Source organism: Elaeis guineensis, chromosome 13 (assembly GCF_000442705.2).
Source record: "Elaeis guineensis isolate ETL-2024a chromosome 13, EG11, whole genome shotgun sequence".
Classification (NCBI taxonomy): Eukaryota; Viridiplantae; Streptophyta; class Magnoliopsida; order Arecales; family Arecaceae; genus Elaeis; species Elaeis guineensis.
In genome coordinates, this window is record NC_026005.2 from 23462092 (window position 1) to 23476897 (window position 14806).

Consider the following 14806-nt stretch of genomic DNA (forward strand, 5'->3'; position numbering starts at 1 on the left):
CTCTCTTTTGGAAGACCTCCCTAAACCCTTGAAGTGCCTGGCGATCGCTGTCCAGGAGTCTTGCTCCTTCTCTCACAGCAATGCTTCCGCCTCTCTCTTTCTTCTCGGATTCGTACGGTGCAAGAAAACCAATCACACCCTCTGTTTTCTATGTATAGGGCTTTTTATAGACCTTAATCACGACTTAGATCATGATTAGAACTCCTTAATCAACCCAAATCACGTCCCAGACCGTCGGATCAAGATCGGGAGCCACTTGGGCCCTCCGATCGCGCTCCGGTCCATGAAATAGTACCGTGGACCGCGAAAAACGTGTGGAAAACGCCCACGCGGTCCACAAGCCCAGCTGTGGACCGCCCGGTCCACGGTGGACCGGGGCAAAGGGCCAGCAGGCCGTGCCTGGGCCGGCCCACTCCCACGTGCGGGCCTGCGTGCGCTTGGGCCGCGTGCCCGCCTGGGCTGCGCGCCAGGCTGGGCCATGCGCCCGCCTGGGCCGCGCGCCCGTGTGGGTCGCGCATCCCGTGTGGGCCTGGGTCGCACGTCCCACGCACCGCCGCCTGTGGCCGTGCCACCCGCCGTCGGTCGCCGGTGGTCCTCCACCACCTCGAATCTCGTGCCGACTTCAAAAGCTCGTATCTCTTCCATCCGAGCTCTATTTCAGGTGATCTTGATCTCGTTGGACTCTATTTTTCACCGTGAACCTTGCTGTAGGCTCAATGTGGGCTGAATCTCAAGGTGTCAAATCCTAACAGATTCGATTCGATTCAGTAACCAAAAAATCAGACCAAACTTACACCCCTAGTTGATAGAGCAGCACTTGTACGATGTTGGACTTGGTCCGATTCCTTCCGTAGGTATAACTTAGTAACTTTTATTGCTTTTCATTTGTTAATTTAATTTCAAAATTATCACTGAGTTGTCACTTTTCTTTGCAGGCATGAGGCTGCTGTTAGCGGAAAGGATTCGACAATGGGCTGTCACAGGGAAGAGGCTTGATGGTGCGGGTCTGTCTCGAAAATTGAAGAAAATTTGGCCCGACACATCCTCGATAGTCAGCCCTTTTGAGATGCAAGCGGATCCTATTGTTGCCTTGCCAGTTCCCAAAGTCCCACCAGTTGCCGATGTTCCTTCAATAATTCCAGCAATGGCCAAGGCTCTAACGAGTGTTCATGGTGATGATGTCATGATCGTTGAACCGCCCCCGACACCGATGATGTCTCGAGCACCTTCCACATCATGTTGATCTTCCACTCCCAATTGGTTGTCGGCTCTGGCTGATCGACCATTAGCTCAAGATCATGGGAAGGTACCATAACTTTTCGATGATGTAACTAACGGAGATGTTCCTGAGGGCTTCACGAAACATTTCGACATCCGGATGTTCGAAGGTGAGTCAGCCTTGAGCAACCCAAGACTAGCCAAGAAGCTCGTAGAGGCTGCACTTCTTCCGACGGACTAGGAGAATAGAAAAGATCGAATCGTGTCCTAGATGTTTTCTTCATTTTACCCTATTCTCCTCGCTGTAACTCGATGTTCTCTTATCTGTCCATTTTTTGTTCATTGATTTTTTGTGATTTTGATTTTTCTCTTTCTTTTTAGTTGGTGCATGATATATCGTCAATAGAGCGAGGGTATCGAAAGTTTGTAGATCTTCGTCGAACGTTGTCTGACAAAGTGACAGCCACAAACGTTGAAAAGGATGTCACCATAGAAGCGGTGGCTCAATTGGAGGAAAAGTATCAAGAAGAGACCTCCAACCTGAAGGCCGAGTTGGAGTCAATAAAAGTTGAACTAGAATCTACAAGAGCTGAGTTGGAGATGGCTCAAAAGTTCGCCAAATTTCATGAGGCCCAGGTTCAGTAGAAGAAAGAGACTATCAAGCGAGTCAGGAAGGAGCACGATGATGGTCTCCAGGAGTTGGGGAAGTTGCAAATACTGCATCGGACCATCAAAGAGTGGTTGGCATTGGTTGATGCGGAGTCGGTTACTATGAAGAAGTTGGCGAAGGCTGCTCAAGAAGCCTTGAATCGAGCTATCAAGGATTATAAGGAGTCTGAGGACTTTGAAGAAGTGGTCCCCGAAGGCAGCCATCGGGCTTATTAGGTCGGGTTTAAAGACTACTGAGAGACGATCGTGGCACCTTATCCGAACCTCGATCTAAGCAGCATTAAAGTTGAGGTTCCAAAAGATATTGCCTCGACCACTGAAGAAGAAGCTGTGCCTACTGCCAAGGTAGTTCCAACATCCACTAAGGAAGAGCCAGCTGTCGAGGCCTAAGAGATCGATGCAGCGGTGATGACTGAAGAGACAGTCGATGGAGTCGACGAAAGGGAGTCGGTGTAGCCTTTTTCTTATTTTTGTACTTGGATCTTAGTCTGCTTTTTGTAATTCCTTTGATTTTTCATAGTAATGAAAGTAAATTTTTTCTAAGTGTTGAGTACTTACCTTTTCTTTCTTGACTCGAACAATTGATTGACTGATTAACTTTAATGGATTGGAGTCGGTGCTCAATCGATCGAAATCGATGTTATCAGTCGATGTTATCCTATTGGAGACGATATTTACTGTTTGAAGTCGGTCTTTTGCGGACAAAGTCAATCTTTTGCCAATCAGAGTCGGTTGGTAGATAAGTAGCTTGTAGATAGTCGAACATTCTATACAGATGTCGAAAGCCAAACATGTCACTTCAAATATTTGTCAGAAATATATCTACTGATAATACATGCGTAGATCATCAATATTTCATGTTCGGGGGATGGATGTCCCATCAAGGGTTTCGAGCCGATATGCTCCCAGGCGTAGAGTTTCGGTTACTTTACAGGGGCCTTCCCAACTAAGTGAGAGTTTGCCTTGGTCCAGGAGCTTTGAGACTTTCACTTTTTTGAGGACCAAGTCTTCAGAATGAAAGACTTTTGGTCTCACATTTATGTTGTAGCATCGGGTGACTCTTCTTCAACACTTGCCCTCCAGTCTCTTGGTCGATTTGTGATTATATCGATCACCCCTGCAGTCGGTCGATTGGAAATTTTTGTAGCCGATGGCAGGGGTCACTCTATAGTAACTTCAGACCATTGATCTTGGACATATTTCTTGAGATATCCTCTATGGATGAGGTTCTCAATTTCATCCTTCAATTGAAAAATGTAGATAATTTCATGCATGTATTTCAAAACTTTTTCAAATAAATTACAGTGGAAGATAATTATATTAATCAAATTAATCTAATATACATATAATTTAATCATCTAATCAATCTACTCTAAGATCTATAATATGATATGTTGCATATAAAATCTAAAAAATACTGAAGATAAAATCAGCATGCATGCATGTGAGCAGTAGATTACATCTGCTTCTAATCTGAGTTCAGAAATCGATACCTTTGCACGGGTCGATAATCACTACTGTTGAGAGACATAATAAAGAGGAGATCCTTGCTAGTTGCTTGCAGCTACATATGTGTCTACTCTTTATGAAAATCCACTCGAAGCTCCGGTCTGATTGGTCTTCTCGAAAGTGCTAGCTCGCATGAAGACCTTCTTCTTGACTGATCTAGATCCTTTCTTTAAATCTCTGAAATCTTTTCAAAGATTGAAGATGAACTTCTAGAGAAGATGAAGAGGTGAAAGAAAGATAGAGAGAAAAATAATTTTTTCTCATATTTTTCTCTCTTTCCAAATTCTTGGGACCAAAAATCTAGAATTCAGATTTTTGCGCACACACCAAGAGAAGAGGACCCTCCTCTAATTTTTCATGCCAAGAACTCATTCTCCAAGACCCTCAACGTGTAGAGCACTCTCTCTACTCTCTTACATGCTCAAAATAAAAATAAAAACCCTTTTTTATAGGCATGTAAGAAATAAGGGTGAAGCATCCTAAAGATCATGAACTCTTACAAGATGTCACCTCCTTTCACAATTCTACATCCCAAAACATACCAAAAAAATATGGGATGCCCCTTTTCATATTTTTTTATAATAAATCAGTCTCTAACTAATCTCTCATAAAAAATCTCCTTAAAATGTTGCACACATAAGAAGAAAAAAATAAGTTGGCATGGAGAGGTTGATTTGGATAAGAACAGACTATCTTGATAAGGAATATTTTTTCAAAAAAATTTTTTAATCAAAATCAAATCAGATTTGGATGTGAGATAGAGAAGGAGAAGAACTCTTTAGCATGAAAAAATCTCATACAAAAATTATTTGTGCATGGAGATAAATGGCATGCAAAGTAGGTTGGCGCAAGGGAGAAGAGTCCTATTCCAATAAGGAATCTTAATTTCCTTATTTGAATCCAAACTAAATCAGATCTGGTTTAGCCCAAATAAAATATATGAAATCTAACCTAATTAGATTCATAAATTTTTAATCAAATTTTAATCAAATTAAAAATTGATTAAATCAAAGTCCTGATCAAATCAGAGATAATTCTCTCTTAACGGTTAGGTCATCTCATAACCTCATCTGGTCAAACCTAATTGAATCTAATTCAATTAGATTTTATTTAATCTTTTTTGCTCAATCAAATTGAACTAATCAACAATCTAATTACTAATTAATCTTTTATTAATTTATTAATACTTGATAAATTAATTTATTATAATTTTTACATAAGGTTAACCATCAATCGAATTGATGATTAAATCTTTGAACGATTCTCAATCATTGATCAGCCACATGATTAGTCAAAAATTTTTTTTGAGTGTGACCCCATAGGTTCGAACCTAAGTCGGTAGCATAGGAATAACTTTCTGAACCAATCGATGTAACCATCTAGCAATGGTGACCCGATGTCCGGATAGGTTGAATGAAGGCGAAGTAATATTCAAGAACCTATTGGCGTATGGTTACCGTATAATTCATCCCTTTTGATCCTAATGCTCAAAGACACTTAGGATTTAACTGTCAATCCTAGATAAGTCATCCACATTATATTTCAATCTTTTTCAAATCCATCACATGGATTATCCGAGCTTAGATTTTTCTAAATTAAAATATATTGATACATTAACTCCTATTAATTCAAAGAGATCAATTTCATCTCGACTCACATACCGACTTGACAAGTACTTGACTGCATCCAAAAATCTTTCATTATTGAATTAAAAACTCAGTTAGTCCGGCACCAAAGTACAGTGAGTTGCTTGCAAGTCATCGTGATGATCTCAGATCGGAGGGATACTTATACCCATACCCTTCATGAGCTATCCTTGATAGCAGAGTGCTCTGCAGTTGGTCACATTCAGTGATGATGTACTCTTACATCTCATCTGTATGCCATACCAGTGTCTTCACACTATTTGGTTATGAGGACAACCAACGCATATGGCACACAACGACCTGCACTTGATATCGTTATCGTCCTAGTAATACGTATCATTTAGTCACAAACCAATTTCAGGATTATGTGATAAATCTTTCTTTATCGATCAAAGTAATCTTAAGGACTTCATCACAACATAGGAGTTCATTAGAAGATGTAACCTTGTGATGAATAAGGCCAAATAACTTTTATTATTTATCAATTTATATACAATTAGCATAATCATTAAATGATTGATTTTAGGATATATTTTCTAGCAGTAGCATCGGATGACTCTTCTTTGACACTTGCCTTACAGTCTCTTGGTCGATTTATGATCATATCGATCACCCCTGCAGTCGATCGATTGGAAATTTCTGCAGTCAATGGTGGGGGTCGCTCCACAGCAACTTCAGGCCATCGACCTTGGACATATTTCTCATGATATCCTCTATGGATGAGGTTCTCGATTTCATCCTTCAATTGGATGTAGTTGTCGGTGTCATGTCCGTGGTCACGGTGGAACCAACAGTATCTATTCCGATTGTGAGAATGCGGTGGGGCTCGGATCGATGGGGGCCTCCTCACATATTCTTCTTTCTTGATCTCCATGAGGATTTGAGATCGAGAAGCCACAAGTAGAGTATAACTGTCATACTTGTTTAGGCTCTTTGGTCTTATCGTCGATTGTCATCGAGAAAGATCCCTATCGGATCGTCTTTAACCCGAACCTCCCTCATTCTTGTTCTTCTTCGAAGCTCCTCTACCCTCTCCATCACGTCGAGTAGCAGCAGTTTCTTTGGCATGAATGTATTTTTGTGCCTAGATAAGGAACTCAAAAAATGACTTGGGAGTCATCTTGTCTAGGGAGTAAGTGAAGCGTGAGCCACATGATCCCTGAGCAGCGGCCACCATAGCCATATCCTGATTAAGGTCGTAGACTTTCAATGTGACGGCATTGAAATGCACCATAAAATCTCTTTGTGATTCCCCTTTCCATTGCTTGATCGAGAAGAGGTTGCGAAAGTGCGCGACAACTTTCTATTGGTGTGGAAATGCACTGTGAACTACTGGCTAAGTTGATCTAAGGAGCTGATGCTCTTTGGACTAAATCCAGAGTACCAAGCTTCGGCTGCCTTCCAAAGGATTGTCGGGAAGGCCACACAGAGAAGGGCATCAGTCGTGCCCTAGTTCATCATAAGAGTCTTGTAGCTCTCTAGGTGGTCGATGGGGTTAGTGGAGCCATCGTATGGCTCTATCTACAGTATCTTGAAGCGAGCCGAAATGGGCTTATCCAGGATGCACTGGGTGAAGGACGACGTAGAGTGGATGCCAAGGTCATCAGAGAACCCATGACCATCCACTTGGATCAATGCGAGTCAACGGTCGAACTCCCTAAGCTTGCACTCATAGTCATCAAATCACTGTCGTTGGGATACTACCAACGTCGAATCTTCCCTAGAAGAACTCGAAGGAGAAGAACTTGATGATGAGCGAAGGCATTTCCTCTTTTTTGTGCTGCGATGGTGAGAGGGAGAAGGAGACCGTCACTCTTTATGGCCGGTATGATCAAAATGCTGGGATGGTTGAGGCTCAACATGAGACTGTCGAGCCTGTCGTTCAAGGGGCGGAGAGGTTGATCGCTATAGAGCATGGCGACTATGCCTTGATGGTGCTTTGTGCAGTGTTGGTTCTTTTGGCGTCAGTTGCTGTTGTTATTGTTGCTACCGTTGGAGGCTATGCACTACCTCTATTAGCGAGGTAACTTGGTGCACTAAAGCAGCAAACTATTGAGCATCCACCATGACGATCGGATGTGAGGTGTTAGGTTCCGTCGGTAGTGGCAGACAACCTTTTCGATGGAAAGACTGCCTGACGGAGCTAGTGGAGAGTTGTGCTCTCATTCTTGTCATTATTGATGGTAAAATGATTATTTCTACCCCCTCTCTGGTGTGCCAATCTGTTGCGGCCAAATCTCCGGTGCACCTAACTCCGCTTGAGAGCAATTTGCAAAACAACATCCACACTGACCAGAATTGTTTCTGTCAGAAACCCTCCGATGCTTAAGTTAGAAGTAAAGAGTTGGTCAAACAGTAGTGAATTCAAATTGACAGAGTTTCTGCCTTTAGAATTGGCTTACCGTCCTCATTTATTTACCTCCCTTTTATTGGCAAGTGATCGATAACCGTCTGTGGTGGTTATGCATGTGGAATCCTGCTAATTCCAACATTGTGATATTATGGAGTGAGCAGTTAATGCCTACTTAGTGGGCAGTTAATGGCCTGATCATGGAAGTAACCATTATGTACTTATTGCACTGATGGTTTTTGATAAGCCGATTGGGGGTCGATGATGCCGACTAGCAGTTGGTGTTGCCAATGTTATGTCGGAATTATCGAGTGTGTTATCGATAATATAGTGGATACCGATTGGGTGTCAATTAGGCCTGCCAATGCCGACTTGATGTCGGGATATGTTGATGACATCGTGAAAGGTTGATCGAGAGTTACCAATCGGCAGTCGACCGTTGAACCATCGGCAGTCAGTCATTAGGCAATCGGCCTGACCATTATCAGTCAGTATGAATGGTTAAAAACTGATAGGTATTCGATGTTGGTGTCGCTAAGCAATTGGTGTGTTGAGTCGTTGACTTCCTTGACCATTTGGTTGAAGATCGATCAGCGATACGTAGTCACGTGCCATATTGTGTCAGAAATATCATCACTGAGTGTAAGTCGGGGTAGCAAAATCAGTTCCCCCAACAATAACAAAGATACATATTTGAATCTCCATCCTCCAATTCCTCAAAAATATAAACCTGTCGTACCAATGTAGATTTAGCTTAAATGAGGAATCCAAAAAAATAGGACTTCTTATCTAGACTAAAGAAGGATCAGATAAAGATGAAACAGAAAACCTTAAGCAATTTTGTTGCTATCCATGTAGCTGACAGAATAATTTTGTCTACTGAAGGTTATATTAAGTTTTTACGGATTCAAGCGAAATGTTATACTTTTGTATTTGTAAGTGTCGCAAATATAATGAATTAATAGTGACTCCCTGAATTAAGACGTGATCTTGGAATTATGTTTGGCAAATTGTGACTTAGTACAGAGACAGATGCATTGTTGGTGAGACACTACAGAGGATTAGGGAAAAGGAAGCCGGATAAATCAGGTGACTTGACTTCCATTTTGGGAAACTTGTGTCCTTCAGGGTACAACCATATCCAAATACTTTGGGTGAAAAATTAAGTATCACTGTTAAAAATTAAGTATCACTCATTCACTCAATACGTTATATTGAATTAGGTCCACATATGAATTGAGATTTGACATCTTGCATAAACACCTTCAATGATAGTTTTTCAGGTAAGAATTATGCAGATAAGAGTAAGACTGTGGCAGGTCTGATTTTGCAAGAACCAGACTCAATATTCTTGTGTGTAGCCTATGGCTGGGATTCATACCTTTCAATAAAGTTTGTCTGGGTCTCAAATGGGTTGTAATCAACTTCAACCAACCTCCTTATGCTCCTGTTGGTTTTTCTAGATGTCCATGTCATGATCAGACCACATAATCTCGGTTCCACTTATTAACATAAGAACTTTTAAAATGTATAATATTCAAAATTTATGGGAACTTATGGAATCTATTATGTAGAATTTGACTTTTAAAGACCCTAATTTGTCTTTTCTGAAACAAAATCTTGAATTCAATTTTCATTATTATTTTTGCATGTAAACAAAAACTAGTCAAGAAATGTAATAAATTGACTTAGGAGATTGTTCGAAACTCTCTCTCCACCATCATATGGGAGATTAAGATCCCACATTTGTTAAGTCTAATAGGTGAGAATGTATTGCACTTGGTAAGTTAAGGAAAACCTTGGTTAGAGCCTCATCAAATCAAAAGAACCACCATGTCCTGATCAAACCATGCAAACTAAGAAGGTATTTCACAAACTTGCTACATGACTACAATAGAAGAAAATTGTTGTTTGGCACATAAAAGATCAATGAAATAGTTCAAGCAACTATAATATAAAAATATAAAGGGTAATATCAATGATAATATAAAAATATAAATGAAAAAAAGATCAAGAAATGAATAGATGATCCACGATCACTTTATGGATCTCATAAGACCCACTAAATAACCATTACAATTGCAAAAGACAGAAAGTCATGTGCTCATAAACAATGAATACCTCAAGATGACTCATTTCATCATCGTTCCGTGCACAGATTATGACTGCATCTGTTGGTTTTATGGTGTTGTCTTCACTTTCTTCATCATCGTTATCATCATCCTACTTAGACAATTATTTAAACATGAGGCAAAGATGATACAACATGACGTAAGTATGATAATATGAGAATGAAGACTCACATCCTTATTTTTCAGATAAGGGTCCATGTCATTACTCGGATAGAAAACGTCACCAAGGCCAGTACTAAATAACTCGATGCCTGAGAAAAAACCATGAATTCTAGAAGCTGATAGTTCAAATTTTACCGGAATCCAAACAAACATGAGGGGAAAGTGTGCCATCATCCTCTTCATCATAATTATCCATGTCAAGTTCTTGAAGACCATCAGTTGTGTCTTGAAAATTGGTAGAGCTTGTATTTCCCTGGCCAAGAGCTCTTGCTGCAGCTCTTGCAGTGGCTACTTCATCCACTTCTATTTCCATGTCTTCATCTTCCTCTCCCTCACTGTCTCCTCTGCACAACAGGGTTAACATCATTATTTAATGTGAACAGTATCACAGTGCAACAAAGCAATTCAATGCCAACAACTATATCATTAAAACTAAAACAACACACAACACACAACACAAATGGTGAGAACGATTACCTTCTTTCTAGGGCCCCCGTGGCTATTATTTGGTCAATCTCCTCTTGAGAAGGTGGCCCGGCAACCTTTGAAACCATCTTCGAAGCCCCTTTCAGGACCCAACAGAGTTGAAATCATCGTTATCGCAAAAATATACCTATAAGAAAATAAGGGATAAATCAATGAGTAAAAGAATGAAACCATAGATTTACATAGATATATATTAAAATTTCTGCAGTACCCATAAAAGATTCATATTTCAAGATAGTAAGGAACTACATTGTTTAACATCTCCACGATAAAAATTGGTGAAGAAGATAAATTAAGATTAATTTTTTTTATATTAAAAAAAAAGGAAAATAATCATCTCTTCCAATCCTTTCAATTTTATCCTTAGATAAATTTTCAGGACAAATCTAAAACCCTAGAGAGAAGTGGCAGGAGGAGTCGAACATAAGAATAGGAGAGAAAGGCAACAGGTCAGGGTGGAACTGAAGCGGCAGTAGAGATCAGTAGAGAAGCGGTCTAGAACTGAGATGGCGGTGGAGGAGGCAATCGAGGTAGGTCGGTGAAGAGGAGGGAAAGAGGGTTTAAGGGGAGGGGATAGGTGGGGCTAGAAATGGGCCGGACCACATCCCAATCTAAGTTCAGTTTGAAATATTTTTTCGGATTTTAGATTGAATTTAGGTTTGAAATTTTTTTAAAAAATTCAAGTCCGAACCTGATCCGTAGCAAGTCGGAGACTAGTCTGAATTACCCACCCAATCATCCTACTGCCTCCAACCCCTTCATCAGCCCCTCCACCTTCGTGGAGCTCATGAGTACCATCACATCCACTCCTTCAACTTCAACTTCATCAAAACTTCCATACACTCAGGCCCCATCCATTGAGTCTTGATATCGAAATCCTCACTAAAATCCACCTTGATGCCTCTAAATCCCCAAAGAAGTTTAGAATCATCTGTGGCTCCTCCAAATCGACGATAATTGACACAAGGCACATTACCTTCCTCCCCAACCCATCCTCCAATGCCACCACCAGATCCATTGGAGAAACGATCTCAGGCACAAGAACCTTCATCCGGCTTGTGTTTCGATAAAGCTAGAAGAGGAACCCACTCTTGTGGAGAAGCTTAACATCTTTGCCGAGGGCGGCAACCATGAAGAGCTTCCCAAACTCGGCGTAGGGCGAAGGCAGTAATGGGGGAAGATTAGAAGATGGGAGGAAGAGAGATTTAACCAGCAATTGGATAGACGAACAAATAGGAAGAGGGATTTTAAGGCCCTTCGAGTTCGAGACAAAGTCACAAACAGAAGTACTTAGCTAACTGGCTAATTGATTAGGATCATGCTCGAGCTATTGATCAAACTAAACCCACTTAGGATTGGGCTTGATTGGACTATTAATTGAACTTTTCGAGCTATTGATTGGGCTTGATTTGGACTTGGGCCAGACCAAATATATAACCAAGATCGGTTCAAAAGACAAACGAACTATATAATTAGGTCCAAATATAGTCTGAATAGTTTCGGGCCTAATCTGAAGTCCAACCCAAAGTCAGGCCAGCTTGAGCCTAGTTCCAGCCTTAGGGACAGGAGCATGGAGAGGGCTCTACTCACATGTAGCACATGTGTACATGATGTGGAAGCAGTTCGGGGGTGACCCAAGAAGAGGCAAGCTGAGAGGATTGAACCGTTAGGGTTTGATCTAAAAAGAGGTCCAATATGAAATGTAGTTTCTTTTTTTTGTATATAACTATGTCTTTATTAATGTACTATTGCTGATGAGTTTTATTAAACCAACCATCCATTGTTCATTACCTATCCATCTTCTCAAAATGAATGCCGATAGCATGGTACTTATATCCTTAGCATGAAAGAAGGATTCACCATCCCTAATAGAAGTTGATAACAATCAAGCAATATAAAGAGGTCATCACTTATCTGAAGTACAAAATCATACGAATCTTGAATCCGAAAGGCACCACTCTCAGCATTGAAGACCTCGACGTCGGCCGGCAAAAGGATCGATTGAAGGAGGGACCGAGCAACCCAGTAGTTATTGACCCCTGTCCGGATGTCGGGGGAGCCAGCATCCGATGGAACTTTCACTAGAGGGAAAGTCCTGACCTATACATCGGCTGGGCGCGATGACATTTTCATAGAGATTCAGGGTCTACCCGAGCTCCTCTGTGATGAAGTTACAGAAGGTCGGCGGGCATGTTCCTTCAGCACAGCAGACCAAATCGGCACCACCACCTTTGCAGGTGCCAAAGAATCTCTCCTTCGGGTACTGCTCAGCCTCGAGGAGCCCCCAGTAATAGGCTGGGCAAGGACGGCCTTAGTGCGGCCGCATTTGAGAGTCGGGGCCGTGCTCACCTTCTTCCTTTTCATGGCCCGACAAAGAGCTTCAAGATCGCTGGCATTCATCTCTGCATACGAGGTTAGTAAAAAAAAATGCCGAGCTAAAAAAGATGCATGAAAAGCTACTCACTTTTCGGATCGGCTAGACTTAATCAAACCCTGAACAAAGTATCCTCGATAAGAAATTGAGTTAGCAAAGGGGGAGTTTGACTGAAGACTTACTTCAACACCTCCTCCTTGACGTCAAACAAGATTGGAGCTCTGACTGCCGACCTATGAGGTCTACCCCATGATGTGTGGAAGTTCCAGGGTTGCTCGATCGAGATAAAGAAGAAACAGTCCTTCCAGTTATGCACTAAAGTAGGAGCACCTCAAAAGAGATGGCATCCCCATCAAGGAGAGGTGTACCACCACCCATTCTTTTTGGGATGCTCCTTTAGGGTGAAGGAGGCCTGAAGAAGACGGAAGGTCAGTTGAACCCCGAGGAGAAGGCAATGAGCAAAAAAATCTATGATCTGACGCCATAAGTTCGGCGCAATATTATAGAAACTTATCTTATATAATTTAAAAAATTTCACTACGAGGTAGTGAAAAGGCAGCTGGATTCCGACATTCAAAGCTTCCTCATATAAGCCAACTCGACCTAGATGAGAAAGAGCTATTCTTTCGCCTAGAACGGCGACCTCCAGTTTAAACTCAACTGATATTTGGTACTTCACCCTTATAATCTTCAGATCCTCAAGGGTGAGGACAGAATCTACTTTATATGGACTGAAGTCCGAAACTTTTAGGTCTACCTGAAGAACAAGCAATATCATACTCGAGGTCTATGCTCCTAATGTCGTTTCCCAAGCTCAATGACTTGGGGGCTGCACTCTTGCCATCACCTGAGCTCAATATCTCGGGATCCTCACTCCTAAGACCGTCATCCTAGCTTCACGTGTCGAGAGACAAGCTAGACTCACTCATGGCTAAGGAAAAAAGGATTGACCTAGGAATGAAGCGGCCAAGCAAATGAAGGACAATGAGCAGAGGTAGCCCGACTTTACTCAAGCAAGTATGCAAAGTCGCCAAGTGCCAGAGCTCCGCCCTCTGAATAGTAGAAGCAGTAAAAAAGAAGTTACTGTGGCCCTATTTATAGAACCTTAGGACGGCCCCGATCTATTGACAATTTACTTCCTCCGACCGATGCTCGACAAATGGTGATCTTTGATTGGTCAAAGCAGAGCTTCCATGGATTCGAGGAGTCAATGGCCCGGATATGAAGGTGATTCATTTTAAAGCACCGATCTTCGACACATATCAATAGAAAATAGTTCGACTATATCAGCCTCAACCTCGGACTTGGTACTCTCTTCAGCGGACCTATTAGCAGCTCAGCCATGAGAGTGGGGGGATCTATTGTAAATCTGTACCTCGGCCTTGGCCCAAACAACCTCGTCACCACCAAGCTAGTCACAGCCAAGCTACTAGAGATGTGGTGATTGCATAATATGACCTATTAAGTCAGCAGTAATTTTTATTCCTCAATCTAATCCCATTTTATCTCGAAGAACGATCTACTTCATTTCGCCGACCTACTCTAACAAACAAAAAGGCAAGTATCCGCTCCACAGACTCCAAATCCTCGATTTGGATGACCTACTAGATCGGTTATGGCCGATCTATTTTTTTCACTAACAGATCCGTCCTTTCTCCCAATTAGAAAAGTTCAGATAAGATAGGATTCCTCCGTGATTAAATCTCCCGTAAAAAGGAAAGTTCTCTGAATCTATTCGTACACAACAAATCCAGAACCCCCAAGATTCGGAGATGGATACATTTCAAACTCTTCTCCTATAAATTAAAGGCTTCAGGATCCTCCAAGATATACAATCGACTCCTCACTCTCTACTCTCATCGTTCTCTATCTTCTGAATTGAGCATCGGATGGTCTACACCGGAGTTATTCCCCCGGTGTGGATTTGTTTTGCAGGTGCTCGGGCGAAGTTCCGACTATAGATTGATATCGGCCACGTCTACCTCGACGTCCGACCTCAAGCAAGGAGATCGGCAGCAACAATATCTTTTACCAACTAGTTTATATATAGGAGGGTTAATTTCCAAACAATTGTGTTTGGCTATAAAAGTTAATCCTTCATTTCCAATTGATTATTCAATAGTCTGAATAGATCGTTTTATTGAGTCCCTTTTCCTTCTCCTGTAAATTAGTTAATGATGTAGTAGGATAAAAGTTTCGTGCTTCCGTTATTGCACCGAGAGAACAGAATAAATTATGTTATCAACAATAAAGAGAATGA

General features: G+C 41.6%; 1 pseudogene; it reads right to left on the bottom strand.

Moving 5' to 3' along the window:
• Positions 1-10023, bottom strand: part of LOC105056249 (uncharacterized WD repeat-containing protein C17D11.16-like) — a 76254-nt pseudogene extending 66231 nt beyond the window's left edge.
• Between the last annotated feature and the right edge of the window lie 4783 nt (positions 10024-14806).